The 6,514-nt window shown below is 42.5% G+C and overlaps 1 protein-coding gene across 1 annotated transcript in view; it reads left to right on the plus strand.

Annotated features, from left to right (window-relative positions):
• SETD4 (SET domain containing 4) overlaps nt 1-5,922 on the plus strand; it is a 136,911-nt gene extending 130,989 nt beyond the window's left edge. Inside the window, exon 14 of the transcript XR_009701237.1 lies at nt 5,871-5,922. The gene's annotated coding sequence lies outside the window, so the exon portion shown is untranslated. The remainder of the gene's footprint in view (nt 1-5,870) is intronic.
• Nucleotides 5,923-6,514: the final 592 nt, after the last annotated feature.

Below are 6,514 nucleotides of genomic sequence, written 5' to 3' on the forward strand. Positions count from 1 at the left end.
AATTAGCATTCCCTTAAGGATTTCATCCACTCATTTGTTTATTTGTTCATTTAACAATTATCTATTTTGTGCCTTCCCTGTGCCAATACTTAGGGACACACTGCACCTTAACAAAAGGGAGAGTGCGGCAGAGGTGGCCAGTCACTGCCCTCCTTCTTTAGTATTGTTGAGCGATCGGCAGCCCAGGACAAAGACTTTCCCATATTCTCTTGCGTGAGGAGTGCCGTGAAGCTAAGTTCTGGCCAATGGGATCTGACCTTGAGGGGCTGTGGACAGGGGCTGTTATTTGGCCTCTGTGGACTGGCCTAGGTGTACACGTATCAGTAACTGGCAAAATGGAAGCCATGTATTTTGAATGACAGAGGAGGAAGTCAGAGATGGGACTTTGATGATATGGGGTGGCATAGCACTCTTCAAATACTTATGATTAGACCATTATGTGAAAGAAATAAACTTCTCTCAGTTTAAGACACTGTTACTTTGGCCGTTGTTACAGCAGCCAAATCAGTAACCTAACTGATCTAGAAAGGATTTCCAGTGATCAGGCCTTGTCATAAGATTGGGTAGATGAGACACCCATCTTATAGAGAGGTAAGAGACTTATAGGAGGTAAGTCAAACTGTGTCTAATGACTGTCTCAGTTTATGTAAAAGGTCTGAATATTGAAAGGGAACATTTAGTCACTTAAACTACTCATCCCCACATGTTGAAGGAGGAAAAGACCCAAGGAACTGAAGTTCCTTTGAATGATAGTGGAGAGAAGGCACAGATTCTTTTCACTATTTTAGCCAGCATTCATAGAGAAATAAGGCCAGCTTTTGGTACGACAGCTGAATTTTCCCAGTAAGCCCAGGTGTATGGGCAGTTGACATGGATTTAGAGGTTTTAAAATAATCAACATCTATTTTCCTAATTCCTCCTATACATCTTTGTAAAACACATTCTGGTATTGTAAACTTTCTTTTATCAGTACGCTACCTCTATCCACAACATAGTGGGCATAGGGAAGCACACAAGTGTATATTTAGATGTGGGTTAGGCATAAAAGAGCTTTTTTTCTTCAACAAGGAAAAAATCCTCGTCTATTTATTACTAAATGCAACATTTTAGATCTGAGTAGGCAGCAAGGACCTTGTGAAAATGTGCTAAGCTTCCACATAGTTAACAAGATGTCACTTTGTGAGAGAATTTTCATAATTAATGAACCAGTTCAATTTGCTCTGCCATTTGACTTTGATTAATATGTCGTGGAGTATTCCCACGGGGACTCTCTCCAGCTGGTTTGGGGAGCTCTTATGTCTATATCCTGTGCGTGTGCGTGGATCAAAGCTCTGGCATCCAATATCTGCCTCGTTAGGTCAGGGAATAGCCGTGCAAGCTCAGTGACAATCCTGAGATCCCGCAGCAGGCCGGCACGTGACCCACATGGACAAACCCAAACCCAACAAGCATAAAATCCAAACCAAAGCTATTTGGAAAAGGGATTGCACCACTCACTGCCTATTTTATGGAGTCTTAGAAGGAGAATTTATATAATTAAACTTTTATTCCTAATTCTGCCATGGATTTGGCAGACTGAATGAAATGACTTTAGCATCATCTTTAAACATCTGGTTAAAATTTGCTTCATTGCAAATGCAGTTTACGGGGATAAATGTTTTGTATGACAAGGTGAATCGATCGGGTTCCAATCAGTGCAATTTTCTGTTAGAAACCACTGTAGGTATCTCAAAGAAGGAATTTGATACAGGCATATCTTGGAGATATTGTGGGTTTGGTTCCAGACCACTGCAATAAAGTGAATCTTGCAATAAAGTGAGTCACACGAATTTTTTGGTTTCCCAGTGCATATATAAAAGGTATGTTTACATTATTTTGTAGTCTTTTAGGTGTGCAATAGCATTATACCCCCCAAAACAATGTATATACCTTAATTAAAAAATACTTTGTTGCTAAAAAATGCTAACCATCATCTGAGCCTTCAGTGAGTCGTAATAGTAACATCGAAGATCACTGATCACAGAGCACCATAACAAATACAATAGCAATGGGAAAATTTGAAATATTGCAGGAATTGCCAAAATGTGACACAGAGACGTGGAGCGAGCAAACGCTGTTGGAAAAATGGCGCCGATAGACTTGCTCAACACGTGGCTGCTGTGAACCTCCAATTTGTAAAACATGCAATATTTGCAAAGTGCAATAAAATGAGGTGTGCTTCATACAGAGACTATGCAGTACATGATTTGAGAGGGATGAAGGAGGGAAAATGAGGAGGCAAGGTTACCTAAAGATCAGTAACTGCGGGAAGCCACTATCCCCTTAGGCTTTTTAAAAGAAATTAATTAATTATTTTTATTGGAGTATAGTTGCTTTACAATGTTGTCTTAGTTTCTGCTGTACAACGAAGGGAATCAGCTATACATACACATCTATCCCCTCCCTCTTGGAACTCCCTCCCACCCCCCATCCCACCCATCCATCTAGGTCATCACAGAGCACCGAGCTGAGCTCCCTGTGCTATAAAGCAGGTTCCCACTAGCTATCTGTTTTACACATGGTAGTGCATTAGGCTTGAAGAAGCCACAAGGAACATGGCGGGACTCTCAGCTTTGGTTTTCCTGGCCACAAAAGTGTTGTTGCTAAAACTGAGCTGACTTAGCAGAAACCCAGAAGCCACAGCACTGCCTTTGCTGCTGCTGCCACCGTTGCCAGAAGCACCGCAAGAAGGTGGAAAAATAGCATCTCCCTTCCACTCACCTTCTGGTTTGCTGCTGGTGCCTCCCATTGGTAGAACCCAACAGGGGCCTGGTTGGCCAGGGAACCTGGGAAATGTGGTTTTCAGGTTTTCTGCCCCAAGGCCAGATGGGAGAATAAAGAAGGGCGAGAGTGGAACTGAGGGACAAAAGACTCTAGTCAGCACCCGTCTCCAAGGACATATCCTACGTAAATTTAAAGTAGATGCACATTACTTGATTAACTTAATGAATGAGATACATTTGGTTACTAGTTAAGATATCACTTCTTTAAACCTGTCTCTGTGGAATCATAAAACATTATAATCTAGCATATACATACAACTCTGAAGTTGTATAGATCCTAATGGATAATATATTTAAAAGGTTCATGTTAATGTTTATTCAGACTAATTATCCAACTGGCTTTATTGGTAAGAAACAAGACCAAAACAATCATTTACATCCTAGGTCTTGGCCATGCCAATCCTGTCTTTCTACAATAACAAAAAAGGATCAAATTTAAACAGAAGAGGTAGAGAAGGAATGAGATGAAACATCTTCCACTTTGGATAAGAACCCAGGTGGCCCCTCGCCTGCGCAGGTATCCTCCCAAAGGCATCCCCAGCCCAACAGCACCTTGGAGAGGTGTGAAATGCTCAAGGACTTATTGCTTCTCGGTGGATTTCTGGTGGTCAAAGCAAGTCAAGGACATGGACACTTGAGGGAACAGACATAAAACCTTTGCCCCACTTTGTGGCCCAGCAGTGTTTAATATCCCTATTAACAAAAAGAAAAAAAAGCCTGCTGGTCTTAGTGGCATTGTATAAACAGGACTGGATAATTTTCTTTTATTGAATTCATTCCTATCTCTTCAGGTGGGCCTGAGAAGTGTGTCTGGAGGGCATTTTCCTTCTTGGTTGGAGGTGACTTGACAGACTAGCAATTACTGTCATTACAAGCCCAGTTGTATAGCTGGAAGATCTAGGCGGCTGCTAACTCTGGAGCAGCCCGGGATGAGTGGGAGCAGTTGAGACCACACTGAGAAGCCAGGGAACTATAGACGAGTAATCTGCAGGGGGAAGAGGCCCCTTTGATCTTTGCACCAGACAGCAATTTCAGCAGAAGCAGAGTCGACTTGGTATTTTTTTACTGCAGGGGAATAGGCAAGACTGACTTGTATGTGTAGGGGTTGCCAAGAGGAAGTAAAGATGAGCTTTAGCTTACCTGCATCTTAAGCTGTGCAAAGAAAAAAGGTTCACATTTTTGTTAAATAGAAATGATCTAAATACTTAATAAAGGCAAATCATTTGTTATTTAATGTTTTTAATCACGTGGCCAGTTTCAGCTCATGTAAGACCGGATGCTTGATGGTAATGGCTATTTTCTTTTTGATCCTTGGGGTGGGCTCCAAAAATTCAATTATTTTTTGTTAAATTCAGTACAGTGCTTACCCTCAGATTTCCCTGGAAGCATCTGCTGTCAGGCTTCAGGGAGACAATGGATTTGTATGTGTGCCTTTGGAAATGCTTCTGGTTTATCGTTATGCCAATTTGATATATCATAAAGGCTGTTTATATAGAGAGTGGTCCAAGGAAGAAAGCGGATCTGGATGAAGGGCATCTGCTCATGTCCTTTGTCTTGGTTACAAGACAGGCATCTCATCACAAGCCATTCTGACTTGGTTAGGAGCAGCAGACGCCTTGGTGCCTTTGGAAAAGTTAACGGAAGCTGCCAGAAGGCCTGTCTGTGAGTCTTCTTGGTTAAGCACCTAATTCAGCTCATCAGAATTTACTTTCAGAATCACAGTCAATTCTTGAACTAAATAAGTTATGGACCCTCTAATTGGATGGGATGTAGGGCATTTATGATAGCCACTGAAATTTGATTTTTCAGCATATACCAAAGGGCTATCAATCAATAAATAAAGAGGGAACGAACAAAATAAATTCTCTGCTTATGGCCATTGATTTCCTGGTAGAATTCCCCTTTTTCTAGTGTCTCCAGGAAATGTCTCCTTTGCTTGTGTGTGTGTCTGCCAGGCCTGCCGGTTCTTAGTCAGCTATGGGAGAGGTTGTGTTCAGAAGCACACACCATGTGACATGTCAGGCAGATCAAAGCAGGGATTTCAGGGCTGACTACAAGGGGAAATGGTTAGTGATTAATAAAAGGATGTGGAATTGGTCATGTTGACTGAAAGAGCCCAGAACCTTGGCGAAAGTCTCCCAGAGGCTGCCAAGATAAAAAGAGTGGCCGCGATGAGTTATTTCGGGTGAAGCTTGCAGGTGTTAATGCCTCTGGGTGAGGGGAGCTGAGTAAGACATAGACTCTCTTACCCAGACCATGGACTCACCTATTATAAGAGCCTCTTCAGCTCCAGCCATAGTTTTGGTTTGTTTTGAAATGGAGCTTTTAGGGGCCATCGGGGACCTACAACAACTTGATAATGATGTTTAATTCTGAGAGTCAAGCTGTGGTTTCTCATTTGCCATTTCTGGCTTTTCATTGCTTCACATCAATATGTTTTGTTTCCAGACTGAAGATCAAAGAAACTTTTCCCTTGGGCTTGCTCACTTTTCTCCCCTGTGTGTGTTCTAATGCACTGATGAAACCAAATAAATCCCCTGGGAACATATGTGTCTCCTGGCTTCTCCACCATGGCTGTAGCCACTGCGTACTTTTTGGTAGCTTAGTGGTGAGGAGTAGAATGTGGGACGGGAGATGACACAGAAAATGGATCTTGGGAAAAAGCATATTAGAGGCAAGTCCCATCTCAGCAAGGGGACTTAGCAAGTCTCACCTAACCAGGTTAAGATCTTGAGCTGTAGAAGTCTGGATGCTGCTGTGTGTGTGTGTGTGTGTGTATTCTTGGGAGTTGGCAAACAAATCATGGAAACTCCAAATAAATTTTCCACTGATTGCTTGGGAGACTTGTGAGCTTATAAATTGCCTCATTGAGTTTTTAAGCCACTTTCCCAAGGGAGTGATGATGTTTGATCCATTTTGCAATCTTCATAAGTATCTCAGGACGTGATGTCTCTGTAAGGAGTAGATTCTATTGATCCTAACCAAGGCACAGTGCAGTTTCTTAACTTCTGAATGATGTTTTCCCCCTTGTTCTTTGCCCTCCTTCAGTCCTCTTCCAGCTCCTGCCAACCTCCAAATAGACCAATGTTGTGGACAACATGGCAAGTTGGGAAAGTGTGGAGCGATGTGTTGGTTCGTCTTCAGAGCAGACTTGAACTTTATGGGTAATCTTGTATATCAAGAATGGTTGGGAGTAAATAATGATGGATGTTAAAATGATAAGCAGTTATGGGCACTGGGGACATGGGTGTCTGTTAATTTCTCTGTACTCCTCTGTAATTTCAAAACATAAAAATGTCAGTTGAGGGATTGGAAGGCTGATGTGGAGAGCAGTAAGAAAGGACAAACTGACAAATGTACGCTGGGTGCTTCAGACCTTTACGGAGAAATATCCGCATCTCCTATGTGTCAGTTCTCATGTGCCATGTAATGCCACATAGTAGCACCCCAAAAGCCATTGACTGAGAACTATAATTAATTTTGATTGCTCTTGTGCCTATGGATGTGGCTAGGATGGTCCTGTTCTAAGACCTCCCCTGGGGCTGAGGTTAGCCACGGGGTAAGCTGAGGCAGGTTCTTCTCCAGGTGGTGGCAGAGGTGCAGGAGGAAAATGGAAACAAGGGGAGCTTCTTAGGCTTAGGCTGGGAAGTGGCACACTTTCCTTCCACCCACATGCCATGGCCAAGGCAAGT

Source organism: Eubalaena glacialis, chromosome 6 (assembly GCF_028564815.1).
Source record: "Eubalaena glacialis isolate mEubGla1 chromosome 6, mEubGla1.1.hap2.+ XY, whole genome shotgun sequence".
In the NCBI taxonomy this organism is placed as follows: Eukaryota; Metazoa; Chordata; class Mammalia; order Artiodactyla; family Balaenidae; genus Eubalaena; species Eubalaena glacialis.